At 42.0% G+C, this 19379-nt stretch overlaps 1 protein-coding gene across 20 annotated transcripts in view; it reads left to right on the plus strand.

The window, feature by feature from the left end:
• Positions 1-303: 303 nt before the first annotated feature.
• The window catches only part of nfasca (neurofascin homolog (chicken) a), a 103903-nt gene continuing 84827 nt past the window's right edge, over positions 304-19379 (plus strand). For 17 of the 20 annotated variants that reach the window (XR_013284764.1, XR_013284765.1, XM_077530706.1 and 14 more), the window contains exon 1: positions 312-573. The gene's annotated coding sequence lies outside the window, so the exon portion shown is untranslated. Of the gene's footprint in view, positions 574-19379 lie in introns of all 20 variants that reach the window. The other 3 variants (XM_077530704.1, XM_077530707.1, XM_077530709.1) reach the window with 3 other exon arrangements.

Raw genomic sequence — 19379 nt, forward strand, 5'->3', positions numbered from 1 at the left:
TCCTCTGTACAGACATTTTTAGATGTCACACAATTTTAGCCACTCAGGTGGCAAGTATGCTTTTGTTGGTCGGTACAGTTTGCTTTAGAATCTAAATATAAAGCATATATAAAACAATATAAAGTTTATATTGTTCAATTGAAGGTACTAGCGTTTTCTGTAAAATCCTGTTAATGTGTTCGTTAAGTTTGCGTGTGTGACCATGTTTGACTGCGGCACGTGTCTGAGGCTCATTAATAATTCATGAGGTGGGAGGGGTAAAACGAGGGGGCGGTGACAGATGGAAAGAGTGTGCGAGGGAGAGCAGAGATCAGGCTGAGAGGCACTCAGATCTGAAAGCGCGACACAAACACAGACTGGAAGATTCGGAAAAAAGATCATGAATGAAAATGATGGTGAGCAAATGGCCACAATGACATTTTTTACACCTGTCACCAGTGGTCAATGATTGTGTATTTGAGTAACAGCTAGCTGTCCAGTCTGTTTTTTTTTTTCTTTTTTTTCTCGGGGATTGATACAGATGGAGATACAATACTGTATGGCAACCTGGATTGAAGAGTTACATTGAGAAAGGTAATTGTGTGTACCTGCATACATGTGTGTGTGTGTGTGTTCTTTGCTGAAGCGTGTCAACTTAAGTCTTTGATCTTTTTCTCTGGTTGTAATTCTTCTGAAAGTCAATATCACTTTAAACATTTTACAGGTTTTGCAATAAATGAACAGCATATTTTTTGTGGATTATGAATGCTGTGAAAGTTATTTTTTTGAATTTTATTTTGAGGCTGCTTGAAGGTAAATGCCACGTGGTTTCATCTGACACCACTGACTTGTATGTCCCACACATGCACACTCACAATTTAGAATCATTTGCCAGCCACAAATGATTGGAAAACATTAATTATGTTGGTTATGTTTTGGGGGCATGCTATTGCAATGTGCAGCTACATCTACAAGTCCTCAGAAGTTGTCAGGCACGGTTCAATCTGTTAGTCACTGTTGACATATTGAGCTTGCTGATGAAGAGGTAGCTGACGGTTGTCTTCCATAGAAGCATATGGATATAAATTCTTCTATAAATCTTAATGGAAGTATTTAGTTACCATTTTACTGCCACTTGCTTGGGTGAGTCCAGAACTCTATGAGGAATTTGCTACTAATTTTAGTGAAAAATATCAAGTGGAATTAGTTCTCCTTCAGTATACATACTGCTTTGAATGTGTGCTTGTGTTGTGTCCCTTATTATGTTAGCAACTGGTGAATAAGCTGTTTGTTGAGGTTTTACTACTCAACATGCTTTGTCACTAAATATTTATTCAACCTTTTTGCGAGAGTGTCTGTGTAGGAATTATGGAAGTGGAAGATTTATTGTATTTTTTTTTTTAAATGAGTGTATTTGTATGTAATGTTGGACCGTGAATGTCCACATTCACACACGCACACACTAACAAAAAAACAGCCCTTTCTTTGTTCCGGAGCAGTGTGGAGCTGAGGTTAATGCACCCAGAAAACAGAAAAAGAAACAGAGTGCAAGAGAGAGCGACAGTGAGAAAGACTAATTGCCAGTGTGGTCTTTCAGTCTTTCATTGCAAAGGTTTTCTGGAGAGGACTCATATGTCTCCCACCCCCTCCCCACCATTACCACAAGAGGGGAAATTAATTGCATTCTGATCTATGCATACTACCGTATATAGCTTTGCTCAGTTTTACATTTTGGATGATAGTTCTATTGCAGTTTAGAAACGTGGGCATTACATTTTTATTTTTGGGTTACAAATATATCGTATATTGTTACTGTTAATGTGGTTCAGTTGCTGCAAAGACTATAGTCCAGGGGTGAGTGAAAAGTAAAGGTATTTCAATTCAATCTTGAATAATATATGTGTCTTGTGTATTTTATGTACTATGCATGAATAGTTTTTTTAATCTTATATTATATAGTATATTCAGAAATCACATTAATAAATAAAAATATTCTCATAATTTAACTCTTTTACTGCCAAACGTTACCCAAAAAGAAATCCCCTAGAGTGCCAGCAGATTTCAAGCATTTTCACTCATCTTTCAAGGCAAACAGAATATTGTGTGCTATGACTACGTAAACATGGTGGATTCTATATGAAGGACTGGATTCCATTCTCTCGTTAGGAAAAAAAAAGTATGATTCTATCTTATTCCGTTCTTTAGTAGTCACCATTTGAAAATATAGCACGTTATAATGGAAAAAAAAAAGACAAAAAAAAAAGAAGCTTTTTGTGAATTGATACGTTTGTTTTCTGCACAACAGTGACTTTGACACTAATATTTTTGGTTTAGTGACGCTCTGTGAATTAGATTTAATGTGACAAACGTATTCCCTAAGATCTGCCATCTTTTCATGTAATGTGATCCATGTGAGCCAATTGAAAAGAGATACAATGCTGCCATATGCTGGCCATGGTGGTTGATTTAAAAAAAAAAGAAGAAAAAAAAAGTTTTCAACTCATTCATGAAACCAGACAAGACAAGACATTGCAGTGCCCCATTTGGGGGAACCTCCCCCCACAAAAACAGTTGACGACAATGAACGTTATTAGCAGAACTCGATGGGATTTTCATTAGCGTGAATTAGCGTTCTTGGCAGGAAAAGCGTTAAAGGGGAAGTTATCCCCCCACTCCAATAGAAGTAAAATAAATAAATAAAAATCTTTACAATATGTTCTATGCACCCCCAATAATGTAAAAATGATTAACATTGCATTTGTGGAACATGAACCAAGCAGCAAAAAACACCTGTTTCCCCCCCTGTCTAAGGAGGTTGCCATTCTGCCACTTGCTGTCGACTGAAAATGACATCACAGTAGCTCAGGGCCAGTGGCGGCCGCTGGTCATTCAAATGAGATGAAGCTCATTTTTCACGCCTCGGACAGATCATCCAATTATCGCACAGTATCCAATATCACTGTTCCATAAAACTCCAGATACGCTGAGCGTCTGATGGGTGGGAAAAAGCCCAACATTTATCCACGTTTTGCGCAGTGGAACAACCCACTCTACGAAGAAGCATCCGACTGTGTAAATAAATAAAAGTGCCGTGGCACTGCAGGGATGAATGAGAAGGAAGTTGTGTCAATTATTTGTTATATGTAGTTGATTCTGAACAAAAGATGAAGGTATTCTAGCTCATAATGAATTGTACACACAGCAGTGCATATTTTATCACTTTTTTTTTTCAGGGGGAGGGACATTTCGAGGAATCTGAGATTTCCTTGCAATCTTGGAGCAATAGGGAACGACCAATCATGGCTAACCTGTTTTCTGAGTTTGGTCATGTGACATTTGCAATCTGAGCCGTGATTGGTCGTTTACCTGAACCCTGAGCAACCGTGATGTTGTTTTTCAGTCAACAGCTAATAAAATGGCTGTTTATAAATAGCTGTTTCACTCATATGCCACAAACACAATATTAATCAGAACAAGGGAAGTAACGATAAAACTGTCATGATATTGTCGTCGTCATGTTCACAATATTTAAATGCAACACATCTGTTAAAAAAGTCAGGTTGATTTCCACTTGTGCAGTTCTAGCACCCTCTGGTGGATAGTTTTTTAGTGCAATTTAATTTTCATTAGGGATGTTTTGGCCCTTTTATGTTTAAAATCTACACTAATTGTCAGGTGAAAGGGAACGTAATCTGCCTGTGAAGCAAGTCAATATGTGCAATTGACGTTATGTACAAAAGGAAGCACATTTTTTTTTTAAATGCACTTTTTTTTATTTTATTTTTTTTTTACAATATTTTGACCTTTTTTAAATGTCGCCAACGTCCCCACAATATTGTGATAATTATCATATTGTGAGCTTTATATGGTGATAATATCGTATCGTAATGTTTGGATATCGTTACATCCCTAATCAGAACACTGTGTTTAGACTAGTGTGTTGCATAAAACATATTATTGTAAAGAAAATGTTTGGATCGACTACCGCATTAACTGCATTACTCATCGTGAATTGAATTATAATTGAAGCAATTCATATTTAATGTTACTCTTTCCAAAAAAAAAGAAGAAAATAGTACATACGTAATGAAGTACATTTTAGTGAATCAATTTAATGAAAAAAGTCTAAACTAATACAGCATATATGACAGAATTCCTGCTAAATTCCTGCTGAATTCCTGATTAAAGAACAGAGTGGGCCGCAGATGACAATATGTTGTGAAATAGTCACCAAGGCTTTAGTTGTTACTATTGACTGCATTTCCACAAAGAGAGAATAGTGGATCCGTTTGCAAAGTTACACAATTTTTCCACATCCTTTGGCTTTTCCCATCAGGGGCTGCCACAGCGAGTCACTCGCATCTTTTAGGCGGCACAGTTTTTATGACAGGTGCCCTTTCTCATTCAACCCATCCATTTTGTAACTGGGCTTGGGACTGGCAGTGGGTGTGGATGGGGGCACGTTACACAATTACATTACATAATGAGTTTGCACAATACTTGATGGTGGGGTATCCTTGGAAATCATTTGTTCATAAAGAAAAATACATTGTTATGACACCTATTGACTGAATGACACTTTCCTGAGTGGTCTTTTAGGTAGGCCAACTTGGTGGTACTTGAGAATATACTGTAGCTCTTGCTCAAAGATTATAAGACTAACTGCCATGAAGGAGGATATACTGTATATGAGGTTTGTTTTATCATATATAAATAATCCGGGAGAGGTATAATTTTTTTTTTGTCATCTGTGTCAATGCAGCCTTTTTTTGGTACTAGGGACGGGTGAGAGTAGGCATTTCCGTTTTTTTTAATTGTTATTTTATTATTATTATTACTATTATTATTATGGACTAGGGACTGGTTAAGGGTATGCCAGTTTAATTTTCCGTGGAAAGGCTAGGTGTCATGGCCTGGGTCGCATGCACCAGAGTTCATGACCTGTTATTGACACGACGAGGTAAGGTAGGACTCAGACGCAGGAGTAAGGTAGGCCAGCAAGGCAACAGGTTTATTTCCGGCCAACAGCTGTCTCCTCTCAAACCGAGAGGAGAACGGGGAATCAAAAAAGTGGAGAACAAAAAGCGCTCCACTAGGGAGGAAAAAACAGGCAAAAGGTACTGGGGACAACAAAAGGCGCTCCGCTAGGGAGGAAAAAGGGCACAAGGCAAAAGGGGTAACTAAAGGCGCTCCACTGGGGAGGAAAAGGCACAAAAACAAGGCAAAAACACAAGGCAACGTGAACGAGGTCATGAGGACTGTGGGACGCTTCCATGCACTGACTGTGACACTTCGGCAACGGAGGGGAGAATGCAGATGGCTTTTATTGTGTGGGTTGATTGGTGGCAGGTGGTGATAATCATGGACGGGGACCGGTAAAGAGTGAGCGGCAGGAAGGGCAAGTGACCTGGGGTGAGAGGAGAGTTAGGATTTCAAAGTAAGACAGGAAACATGGACACAAAAATAAAAGCATGGACCGCCACGCCGGTGGCGGCGTGACAGTACCCCCCCCTCAACGGCCGGCTCTTGACGGCCCAGGAATGTCAGGGTGTTCAGCGTAAAAATCTTCAATTAACGAGGGATCAACGATGAACCGGGAGGGAACCCATTGCCTTTCCTCCGGGCCGTATCCCTCCCAGTCTACTAGATACTGTCTTCCGCGGCCCCGATTACGAACATCCAAAAGTTTTCTGACCTTGTAAACGGGGCCGCCTTCAATCATCTCCGGGGGGGGGGTGGGTCGGGTTCGGAGGGCACAAGCGGGCTTTCGTGGACCGGTTTTACTTGGCTGACATGGAACGTGGGATGGACTTTGAGGGATCTTGGCAGGCGAAGACGAACTGCAGCAGGACCTATGGACTTGGTTACTGGAAAAGGCCCCACAAATCGCGGGGCCAGTTTTGGACATGGTACTTTTGAGTCTGAGGTGTTTGGCTGATAGCCACACCCGCTGGCCTGGGCGGTATTCGGGTGCCGGTCTCCTTTTCCGGTCGGCGGCCCTCTTCACCCGGTCTCCCTGGCGTTGAAGCGCCGTCCGGGCCGCCGACCAGACCTTGTGGCACCGACGGATCATGGCCTGGACCGAGGGGACCGTTGCTTCCTCTTCCAGTTCGGCGAAGAATGGTGGATCGTAGCCGTGGACGCATTTAAACGGGGTGAGACCTGTGGCAGATGTGGGCAAAGAGTTGTGTGCGAGCTCGACCCATACCAGATACTTGCTCCAGGTTGTCGGGTTCTGGGAGACGAGGCATCGGAGACCGGTTTCGAGCTGCTGGTTCAGCCGTTCTGCCTGCCCATTGGCCTCAGGATGGTAACCAGAAGTCAGGTTGGCTTTGGCACCTAGGGCTTTACAAAATTGTGCCCAGAATCGGGAGACGAACTGTGGTCCACGGTCTGAGACGATGTGTAATGGGAAACCATAGAACCGGAAAATGTGATGAATCATGATATCTGCTGTGGTCTTGGCGGATGGGAGCTTGGTTAGTGGGATGAAGCGAACCATTTTAGAGAATCTGTCAACAACTGTGAGGATCGTGGTTTTACCGTGAGATGGGGGCAGTCCGGTTACGAAGTCTACTGATATTTCCGCCCATGGTCTGGATGGGATTGGTAGTGGCTGGAGTAGACCCATCCGGGACTGGTTGGACGTCTTGTTGCGGGCACAGATAGGACAGGCAGCTACGTAGTCCTTGATTGTGGTTTCCATTGCCGGCCACCAGAATCTCCGGGCGACAGCATACATGGTCCTGCGGACTCCAGGATGGCAAAATAATCGTGAAGTGTGGGCCCAGTGTATTACCTGGGCCCTCAGTTCCTCAGGCACAAAGAGTCGACGTGGTGGGCATGACGTGGGGGGAGTGACGTTCCGTAGTGCCTCTTTGACGTCGTCCTCAATTTGCCATCTCATGGCCCCGACTATGCAGTCCCGGGGCAGAATGGTCTCAGGCTCGGCTTCCAATGGCTCGGACTCGTGGATTCTTGATAAAGAGTCAGCCTTGACGTTCTTACTGCCGGGTCTGTAGGTCAGAGAGAATACGAAGCGGTTAAAAAACAAAGACCATCTGGCCTGTCGAGGGTTGAGTCTTTTGGCCTGGCGTAAGTATTCCAGATTTCGGTGGTCGGTCCAGATCACGAAGGGGAGTACGGCGCCTTCCAACCAGTGTCTCCACTCTTCGAGAGCCACTTTTACAGCTAGGAGCTCCCAATCACCGACCGAGTAGTTGCATTCAGCTTTAGATAATTCTCGTGAGAGGAAGGCGCAGGGATGTGTCTTGCCGTCCTCTTGACAACGCTGGGACAGAACTGCCCCAATACCAATACTCGAGGCGTCCACCTCCACCACGAACTGGCGTTTGGGGTCAGGGACTCTGAGGATTGGGGCATTAGTGAAGCGAGCTTTTAAGTCCTTGAATGCTCTTTCGGCTTCCGTGTTCCACATAAATCAAACCTGTGGGGAGGTCAAGGCGTGCAGGGGGGCGGCAATGGTGCTGAAGTTTCTGATAAATCGCCGGTAAAATTTGGCGAATCCGAGGAATTGCTGGACTTTCTTTCGTGAGTCCGGCGTGGGCCAATCTCGCACGGCGCTGACCTTGTCTGCTTCCATCTCCACTCTTCCGGGTGACACGACGAATCCCAAGAAGGAGATGGTGTTGACGTGGAACAGGCTCTTTTCTGCTTTCACGTAAAGCTGATGATTCAGCAGGCGTTGCAAGACTAGGCTCACATGGTCTTGATGGCTTTTTTGGTTGGGTGAGTAGATCAAGATGTCGTCGAGATAAACATATACAAAGTGGTCTATGAAATCTTTGAATACCTCATTTATCATGGCCTGGAAGACGGCTGGAGCGTTCGTGAGGCCGAAAGGCATGACCAGGTACTCGTAATGTCCCCGGTGAGTGTTGAAGCCTGTCTTCCATTCATCTCCCTCACGGATCCGAATGAGGTGATAGGCGTTCCGGAGATCGAGCTTGGTGAAGATCTTAGCTTGTTGCAGCTGATCGAACACCGAGGACATCAAGGGCAATGGGTACCGGTTCTTAACAGTGATATCATTCAAGGGACTGTAATCAATGCAGGGGCGTAGGGATCCATCCTTTTTACTCACGAAGAAAAAACCTGCGCCAGCAGGTGAGGAAGACGGTCGGATGAGGCCGGCTTTCAAGGAGTCGTCAATGTAATTGTTCATGGCCTGGCGTTCGGGTCCTGAGACCGAGTACAGTCTCCCCTTGGGGATGGTTGAACTGGGAATCAAGTCAATCGGGCAGTCGTACGGTCGGTGTGGAGGAAGAGTCATGGCCTTGGTCTTACTGAAAACCTCCCGCAGGTGGTGGTAGCAGGAGGGAACGGTTTGCAGGTTAGGGTATTCTTCTTTAGCCGGTGGAGCGAGAGTCACCTGGTGGACCTGGGCTGTGGTGTTCCGGGGTGCGGGTTGTTCCAATCCGTGAGTGTTGCATTCCTTTCCCCACTCCAGAATGGCTCCCGAGTTCCAGTCAATTCTGGGGTTATGTAGACGCAACCAAGGATGGCCCAGAACCAAAGTGGGGGATGAAGCGTGGAAAACGTGGAAGCGGAGAGTCTCGAAGTGCTGTCCGATTCGGACTCCCAGGGGTTCAGTGATGTGAGTGATCTTGAAGAGTTCCTTGCCGTTCAGTGCTCTAGCCTGGATGGTCGAGGAAAGGGGTTCGGTGGAGGCTCGTATTTGCCTTACGAGCTCCCAGTCCATGAGGCTCTCGTCGGAACCGGAGTCGATGAGGGCTGGCAGATCTGAAGTGACATTGTGGTGGGTTATCTGAATCTGCGTGAGCCTGTGGTTCTTGGCGGGTCGGGATGACGAGGAACTCACCGGTGAGCCGCCCTTCGTGGTGCAGGTTCCCACCAGGTGGCCAAGACCCCCACAATAGAAGCAACGGCCCTCTCGGCGGCAGCGCTGTCGCTCCTCGGGCGTAAGCCGAGCCCTTCCAAGTTGCATGGGTTCCTCTCTGGCGAGACCCACCTCTCCTGGTTCCAGTCGGGGAGGGAGGATGGGTTGTGGCCTCCCTGCCTCCGGTGGCCGTGACCAGGGGGTGGGTTCCTCTCTCCTTCGGAGTCCGCCGATCTTAGCCAGTTCTATTGGATCCGGTCCTGGTTGTCAAGCCGGGCCTCCTGGCTCTGCAATGCAGCCTCGACCTTGCCTGCTGGGTCCATGCTGGCCGAAGTGTACTGACACGACGAGGTAAGGTAGGACTCAGACGCAGGAGTAAGGTAGGCCACCAAGGCAACAGGTTTATTTCCGGCCAACAGCTGTCTCCTCTCAAACCGAGAGGAGAACGGGGAATCAAAAAAGTGGAGAACAAAAAGCGCTCCACTAGGGAGGAAAAAACAGGCAAAAGGTACTGGGGACAACAAAAGGCGCTCCGCTAGGGAGGAAAAAGGGCACAAGGCAAAAGGGGTAACTAAAGGCGCTCCACTGGGGAGGAAAAGGCACAAAAACAAGGCAAAAACACAAGGCAACGTGAACGAGGTCATGAGGACTGTGGGACGCTTCCATGCACTGACTGTGACACTTCGGCAACGGAGGGGAGAATGCAGATGGCTTTTATTGTGTGGGTTGATTGGTGGCAGGTGGTGATAATCATGGACGGGGACCGGTAATGAGTGAGCGGCAGGAAGGGCAAGTGACCTGGGGTGAGAGGAGAGTTAGGATTTCAAAGTAAGACAGGAAACATGGACACAAAAATAAAAGCATGGACCGCCACGCCGGTGGCGGCGTGACAGTTATGTGTCTATTAGGTACTGATGTAACAAGTGTCTGTTTACAAAACGTGATGTTCGTGATGTCTACCTTTAATCCTTTAGGTGATGTCTGGACCTTATGTGATGTCGTTCTTTAGTCCTTTACGATTCACTGTCTGTAGGTGTAGTCTGTGAATTGTGTGTGGTTTGCCGGATTATTGTCCAACTGTCCGGTGTACAGCGTCTCTGAGTTTCTGCCTCTTGATGTGAATAAATGGAGAAAATCTTATTTGTGTCTGCATTTGGGATCCAAACCTTTCAGTACACAACACTAGGGCTGTTTTAGGGCCAATGCTAGGGGTGCTAAATGATAGCTACATTACAATATCAATTCACCATAATGGAGAATCAGTAAATATTAATCTTCTGTTTATGCTATGCCCCACCGCAACATCCTGTTGTTGGCTATGGTGCCAACAAGAGTAGCATTTGCTTCCAAAAGGTTCACAGCAAATTAGAATTAGAATTCAAGTCGTTCCAATGTCATGTTGATATGATTAAAAACTTTATTAATGTATCGACAACGTCGAAAGTAACATTTTCCAACTTTTTTTTTTTTTTTTACATTGAAGTAAACTGCTGTATAATTTGGTATGTACATTTGTTGTACGGACTCAGCCAGCTTAATTATTTCTGATCCATCTGCCACCAAATGACAGCCTCATTCATCATAGGATCACTCCAAGATATAACAACAATTTCGCTCAATGATTTGAGCGAAATTAGCAGAGATTAGCAGATTATATGATGCATACGTGGAGCATGTAATGTTATGGAATGTGTCTACCTGGTGCAGAAGCATTATGTTGTCAGCCAAAGACGCAAAACGATGAAGTTTGCCTCAACATCTTCATATGACATCTTGCCTGCGATTGTTTGAGATTGAGAATTTGTGTGCAATTTTGTAGCACTTTCTTACAAAATATTTTGGTAGAACTTGTATTTCAACTTTCCAGGTACTGCTGACATTATTTGAAGTAAAGATTCAAAGAAAAACATTTTGAAAGTAGTATCCTATTAATTTATAGTATAATATTGTTTTCCTGCCTTGTATATCTGCTTTTGATGATTTATGTAATGGTGGAGATTTAGCTTTGGGGATGACTCCTCACTCAGTTAATCTGTTGGCTGAAAGCAAGAGAGACTGTTGCATGAGTCCCACACATGTCCGTGCATGTGATGCCAGACAGAGTTGCGCTTATGTCCACCTTTAAATTAATAATAATAATAACAATAATAATAATAATAATAATAATAATACAGCTAAAATAAATATACTGGCTTAAAGATGATCCTTTTATTTATTCATCCGATGTGAGCAAATAGATCAAATCAAAGCCACCTTATAACGCACGTGATTTTTTTCCTCTCTATTTCTTTCAAATGCATTAAATGAGATGAAGGAAGTGGAGGAATATGAAATTTAAATGATCTTTTAATTTTTTTAATCAGACATTTAGGTACTTTTACTGTTCAGGTGGTTATAAAAAGAAATTGTAGACTGTGAATTTTAAATGATTAGTAAGAAGAGGAAAGATGAGGATTCGTTGGATGAGTCCAGGTGTGGATACAGATGTTGCCCTCCAGCCAGGTACTTAACCTACATCGCTGCTCATGCTTCTGTCAGTGTATGTGTGTGATAAAAGGCTGGGGGATACATCTGTCTGCTTCACTAAGACAGCATCATAGACATTGCACTCGAGAGCAGGCAGTGACAACCTACATTTAACACCAGGCAACTGTGTGCCGGGCGATCCCCCCCCAAACTAATGCAATAGTCTCTGACAGGCTGATGAACAATTCAGTGTACCATACCTCTCACCCAAAGTCATCTGATTTAGGCCCCTAGCTCCCCCATGACCCTAATAATGAAAATAAACGGCATGGAAAATGGAAGGATGGTGTTGGATGGCTAGATAGAAAAGCAATTTCAGGGATATTATCAAACGATTTACACAAAGCTACATGATACTGTACAACTTTATCATTATTATACTAATTACCAAATACACCTCATTTTAAAATGTGTTGCATTTTGGCTGCCGCTGTCTAAAAATGCATTTAAAGGTGTGATTTTTATTTTTTTGGCATGTATTTTTCCGCCCAGTGAGTCTCTTGATAGCCTGGGACAAAGGGCTCAGCTTGCCAATGGCCATTGCTCCACTCATTCGTGAAATAGTTCCTTTAATTTGGGGCCAATGATGCTGTTGCAACAGGCCATGTTTTCTCTTTTCTGATTCCAACTCAAAAATAAATTTATTACACATGGATTGGCTTGGTATTTGTTATGTCGATGTGCACTAGTGTTGTTCCGTTACAGTTTTTTTGGCCCCCGAAACCGATTTCGATACCCAGATTTACAGTATCGGCCGATACCGATACCATACTAGGGCTGGGTATTGTCAACAACCTCACGATACGATATGTATCACGATTTAGGGCTCCCGATACATATGTACCCCAATTAGGGGTGGGACGATACGGGTAAACCACGATTCGATACTGTGACAATATTTGACTCACGATATCGATAATATCACGATACACTATATCTACGATTTTTGTTATATTGTCAAAATAATTAGCAATATATCATGATATGTGACTGAAAAAAAACAAAAAAATGCCCATAAAAAGGAAAATGCATTTATTTAATGCCAAAACATGTACAATGTACAAAGTTCTGCATTGTGCCTCACTGCCTCTTAGCCTTTTAACTATAAACATTGTAAAGTGAGACAAATTAAAGTGCAGAAACATTTATAACATAACACTGCACAACTGGACGCATGACATCGATATCTACTGTATCGATAATTTATTGCAACAGAGAACGCAACAATATATTGCGATATCGATTTTTGTCCCACCTCTAATCCCAATACATGATCTTCAAGGTGATACGTATCCCAATATTTTACATTAATTTACTTGCATTTTTATTATAACAGTCATATACATAAGTGATATGTTTATTATGCTGGACGGCAAAAATATTTTTGTTAGCAGCTCTTCTGGTTTACCCCCAAGCGGGCAAATTTGCTTTACCTGCGTATTTAAAATTAATGAGCAATATCGATTCTGATGCTTGCGTATCGATACGATGTATTGCCATATCGATTTTTTTGAGCACACCCCTATACCATACCGATACCTACGGTTTTTTTTTCCCCCTCAACATGAAAAAGCTGTCCTGCCATTGGTTCAGAGCATTCAAGTGCCAATCGGATATCTTAGATCGGCATGCAGTGAACATGTCACATATCAGTGAATGCTGTGCACGAGCAAGACTCAAGATGCTGCATTCAAAATCCTATATTAGAGTTGGAATTAATGGTATCGGTATGTTACTTGTGAGGACTCACCGATACTAATATCACTGTTTTAATGCAGTATCGGCACCTCTGCCGATACCAGTATCGGTATTGGTCTAACACTAATGTGCACCATGTGAGTCAACAAGCCACGTTTATAATGCTGCAGTGAAATGTAATGTCACGTTTCTTTAAAAACAGCTACTAATATATAGTATATACTGTACATCAGTACTTGTCAATTATTTTTTATTTCCCCAAGGAAGAAGAAAATATTTTGCCCCCACCACCATCCCCCACCCCCAAACTCTCCGCCTCTAGTATCATTTGTCTTTAAAATTGTTGGAAGTACACTTCTGCAGACAAGTTATTACTCCTGCGAACTGAAAATGTGAGAGCCACTGCCACCTGCTGTAATGTCTGTGTAATTGCACTTTATTCTACTATGGACAAAAAAAACAAAAAAAAAAAAAAGGAAAATTCCTTAGGTCACACGTGACTTAGCCAGAATTTTTTTTTGTGTTAAACAAAAGTGTGTTTTCTCACTAAAGCACATTATACTGTATATCCTCTGTTTATAGCTTTTGGCACCACATATTTTCCAGATTTGATTGTGTGTTTCTCTGTATCTGTTGGATATTAAATGTGGATGTCACCTCCCCGACTAATATTTTCCTATTTGGCTTGGAAATCCATCCATCCATCCATTTTCTTGACCGCTTATTCCTCACAAGGGTCGCGGGGGCTGCTGGCGCCTATCTCAGCTGGCTCTGGGCAGTAGGCAGGGGACACCCTGGACTGGTTGCCAGCCAATCGCAGGGCACACAGAGACAAACAACCATCCACACTCGCAAGCACACCTAGGGACAATTCGGAGCACCCAATTAACCTGTCATGCATGTCTTTGGAATGTGGGAGGAGACCGGAGTACCCGGAGAAGACCCACGCAGGCACGGGGAGAACATGCAAACTCCACCCAGGAAGGTCCGGGCCTGGACTCGAACCGGAGCCCTCAGAACTGGGAAGTGGACGTGCTAACCACTCGACTACCATGCCGCCCTGGCTTGGAAATATGTTCACATATTTTTTTGAGTGTCGCCACAAACTTTGTTGCCTACGACTTCCATTGTCTCCTCTATTGATGGCTCGTCAATAGAGGGTGCTAGTGTGCTGCACCCTTGCCCAGCTGAGCCACCATGTTAAAATGGGCAAACATTTAATAATGAAAATAAAATATAAGAAAAATACTCCTAGATCTTTTTAATGAGTAGCATAAATAGCATACAGTTATTAATTGGTAAAAATTGATTTGAAGGGCTTCTGACCTTTCAAACAATGCTGTCACTGACAGTTTAGGTGCACAGAACACCGTTAGATTCTTGTTATTTATGACATGCACAGTCGGTCCCCGTGCAACACACATATATCGGACACCATTAGATGCTGAATTCCACCATCCACAGCCAAATACTTTTAAACGGAGTTGCTGTTAAAGCCGACATCGTTTGCGGTCAGGCCATGGCCTGTCCCGAATGGCTCCTTCCTTTGATGTGAACTTGCCTTATTTGATGAGGCTCAGCCAGGCTTGTGCAGCGTATCTAGTAGGGATGTAATGATAAGCGCGATATCGTCATATTAAAACTGCAATAATATCGTCGTTGTCATGTTCACGATATTTAAATGCAACGTATCTGTAAAAAATTCATTTCCTTTTGTGTAGTTGTAGCACCCTCTGTTGGCTAGTTTTTTTTGTTTTTTTTTAGTGCAATTTAATTTTCATTAGGGGATGTTTTGGCCCTTCTATGTTTAAACACGTTACATCTCTAGTATCTAGTGTTATTTTCATGTTAAACTTGATAAAGTCATATTTTGAGAGGAGAACGGGGAGACCGGGCTACATGGATAAGAATAGCTATCGTGGTTTAATGGCTTAATCTTCAATTTCTCAACGATATTACTATAATATTATATAAATGTTGGCTCCAATGAAGACTACACTCGTGTCTTGCTGATGCTCATCGGTTTGCTTAAGAATGACATTGGCCAGATGTGTTATATGCTGTGACTGTAAAGCAGAGTTGTTCGAGGCAATGGCTTTATTGGTGAATGGTGGTGATTATTCTGGCATGGGTTTGATCCTCAGACCGAGTCATCTTTTATTGACTTTTGTCTTATTTTAGCTATTTAAATGTCTTTCTTAATAATCTTTCATGTAGTAATTTAGTTAAAACTAGAGCACTGCACAACATCTGAAGCTGTCAGAAAGTGCTGTACATAAATGACCAAGAAGATAATTAAAATAACACGGTCATAACAAAAAATGGTCTACTTAAATTATAAATTGACTCCCGTGACATAAAGCATATACAAACATAAACTATTTAAAAAAATGTAATAAAATGAATGTGAAATATCTATTTTACACTGTATTTTTCTGCAATATAATGCACTTAGCCACATTCAGGCATATTAGATTGTATATTAGATTCTATGCCTTTCAACTATTGCACAGTGATTACTGGTAAACACTCAGGCACTGATATGTCTATCATTTTAACACCTTCGTCTCTGGTGAACTTGAGGGGATTTTCCCACCCATTTACTCATACACTCATACTTTACTTTACTTTCACACGTGCACGCACACACAATGAGAAAACAACGTGAGTTATCCAATAAATTTACGTCACTATAATTTACATTTTTAAGCAACAAGAGAAAAGAAGAGCATTGGACAGCTGGACATAATATCATTGTAAATGAATGAGTAAATATGAGAAACAGAGATGCTACTATTCATTATATGCCCTTACAGATGGTGAAATACATTCACATCCTGATGGGCTAAATAGATTTTCTATGGTTTTAATATCATTTAGTCCAAAAAAGGAAGGGGAAAAGAGAAACAGAGCCTGGTCTGACTAAATGAAATTTGGTAATGGTATAATTATAGAAAGGACAACTGTGTGTGCGTGCATGTGCGCGTGTGCCTGGATAGTTAGCATGTCTTCCAGGCCTAATTTGCTGAGATGGGCCCATCTGCCTCGAGGTTACGGTGGTGATTAAAGTAATTCTGCCATTGGCTGGTCTGGCTCGTTGTCTCAGTCACACACACACACACGCGCGCGCACCCCCCCCCCCCCCCCCAAACACATTAATATGCTTTGTAGTTTGCCGTGAATTAAAGATACATGTTAAAAAAAAATGCAGTTTCCCTCTCTCAATGCATTAAAAATATAAATGGTACGGAAATATGTGCATACCAAAAATACAAAGAATATAAAAGAAATGAAATATATTTCCCAGCTGTCTTTATATGATGCATTCAGTGTCATTAAAGTGCCCCAAAGATCAAAAGTTATAGGAGACATTATTCCATGTATGAATTTATTTTATAAAAAATATTCCATTCCATATTTTTTTATGGGCTCCATGTCAAATAAGTTTCATTTCCATGACGACTAGTGACAGAGCTCAGAGCCTGCGCATTGAGCCCTATTAAAAACAAAAAAAACAAACAGTATATACACACATGAGCCCCCACAAAGACAGCATGCATTGTACTGTATTTTTAAACTTGTCAATTAGTGTACAGATGTGTGTATGTGGTACATGTAGCAGTTACAATACATCAACAAATTCAGTCAGTGTGTAAACAACTTTATCAAGTAATTAAGTACATGCCGCTTATCAGAAGCTCACACTGTTATATAACTGTAATCGGTGCATTGCATTCAACAAAACTTGATGCAGCTCGTCTTACCTTTTCGCCAGAGTGGTTTAGAAAGTGTAATGTGGCAAACAGATTTTTGACTGTTTATATTATTCATGTCATTTTTAAAGGAGTCATATTACTTTTGCGCACTTTTCCGAATGTTTTTAGAGCGAGTGTACCGAACTTGTTTCCACTCACATTATTGTTACAGTTGCGCTCATAAGTTTAAACTTATGAGCACGACTGAAAATGTACTAAATGTACTAAACACCACTTAATGACAAAAAATGCTATGAATTGTCACCGGAATTAACATGCACATATTTGCTCATGTCAATTTCAATTTCTGAAAATATCAAAACAATTGCTGCCATATTTTGAATTTTATGGGCAGTAAGCCATTCCCTCACCAGACAGTGCACTCATAAGTTTACATACCCCGAGAGTATGTCAACTTTCAAGCACAACTATATGATTGCTGTAGGGATAATTGTACATAATAAGTAATCATACATTTGCTGCAATGAAGAATGCTTTGCTCAAGAAGCTAAAGAACCACAACATCTAACACAGCAGAATGGTTGGAGCCAGTCTGCTGAGGCCGCCTGTTTTTTTTAAGAAATGATTGCAAACTTGACCACACGTACTCAGCAATCGTCCACTCACATGCACACACATAGACAAACAAGTACACTGTGTTCCAACTATGCCTTGCATTTGCATTTTTAGGGTTGGAACACCCTTGTAACTAGGGGTGCGAAAACTAAATAAATAGAGGGTGAGGATGGGATTTTTTTCAGAGAGTGCAGTAGTGAATTGTCAGTTCCTCTCGTCGCGAGCCTTGAACTGAGTGTATTCTCTCCTTTTTGTGTCGTGCTTAATAGATGTCAAACAGGTAAACCTGACAGTTGCCCGCAGGGGGGGTGGTTCTTATGGTGAAACCACATAAATGTATAATTGCTGTATGCCAAAAATCACTGTTGCCTATGTACATCTTTGAGGTAAGCAGTGACAGATTTAATGTAATTGCAAGTCGAACATGCGGTTTATATTATTAAAAAAAAAAAAAAATGCTGTAGATAGACCTACCGGCACATGTTTTTTTCACGGCCTATACCGTTTATTAGTGGTCAAGGAGGCCGATAACCAATTTTTCGAGGAGATATTCACTTTCTCTAAAAGGGAAAATGTTCGAAATGTTTTCATGCATATGTTTATTGAACAAGCTCCTGATTTTTTTTTTTTTTAAATGTTAGACAATAGACATCTTTGTTTCAGAATTATAACAAAACACTCAGGGAGCTCCTGGGGTCATTGGCATGTTTTAAAAAGTTAAATGAAAACTTCAACATGTTAATAGCTGCCGATTGTTTTCAGTAAGTTCTTTTCCAAAATTTCAAAATATGTTAATTATTACATTTTCACTTCCCAGTGTCTCAATTTTAATTTCAAATAAAAACAGAGTATGCAGAGAGTTCCCAAGGTCAGCAGCATCTCTTATAAAGTTAACTTCATCGCTGTAGACAACTCTGTCTTCTGTCCAACCAAGATGTTTTATCGTACTTTATTCGCAGGAATTCAAAGTAGTGTTTGTATTTCCACCCCGAAAAGCCTCCACTCATTGCAGCATGTGTTGGTTGGTGTCGTGTCACCGGAGTTGCGAGGGTGTGCGTTGTCAAATTGGGTAGTGTGTCTGTGTTGAGTTCTGTCATACTAGTAAGACCCGCCCTACTTTGTCAGACTGTCTCTGATTGGCTTAAACTGACATCTTGTCTTATGTTAGCCAATCAATAACCTCTTCTGGTGTTCTGTGTTCAAGTTACAGTCGAGTGAGAAGAATGGAACATGGCTCCAATGGCTCTTCTCATTCCATGAGAAGAGCCATTTTCACTTGATCACATAACATAACTCGGGTAACGCTCGGACAGTAACTATAGGTCCGTTATAGAATGGGAAAATGTAAAGAGTTGCGTTAGAAGTTACAGCAAAAAAGTACTTTCGTTATGTAACGTAACAAATGTAAGGGCGTTAGTTATATGGATGTACAGCAAGTTTTCATGGATGCTGTGTGCTGACTGAGATCAAAATATCACATCCACACATTTTAGATTTCACTGTTGGCCAGGATTTGAATGCTTGTCCTTTGTGTTCACAGTTTATTTTTATTTTGTTGAGCTCAGCTTTTTTTCTGTTATCTTAAAAGTACAATGCAATACAAAACACATGCGCGCGCGCACGCACGCACACACACATTGAGCAATTTATTTTCTGTCTGTCCCTTTGAGCAAACCTTTAACTCTTTGACCGCCAAAAACGTTTAATAACGATTAGTAAAATCGCAATGTATGCCGCCATAAACGTTAAATAACGTCAACTTTTTTTGTTTTGTTTTGTTTTTTTTAATCAATGGGAAGTGCAACGTCAAAGTGCAACGCTGCCTGGTCAATGGGTTGTGGAATCAAAAACACTAACTGTGGCCAGCAGATGGCAGCAGTGTATGTCTTTTCAATGGGCTGCCGGTCTATGAAATTACAATGAAACGTGACAAACCTGATGAAATCTGACAAAATCGAACGTTTTCTAGGATGACATGAATGATC

The sequence above is a fragment of the Festucalex cinctus genome, chromosome 8 (genome assembly GCF_051991245.1).
Source record: "Festucalex cinctus isolate MCC-2025b chromosome 8, RoL_Fcin_1.0, whole genome shotgun sequence".
In the NCBI taxonomy this organism is placed as follows: domain Eukaryota; kingdom Metazoa; phylum Chordata; class Actinopteri; order Syngnathiformes; family Syngnathidae; genus Festucalex; species Festucalex cinctus.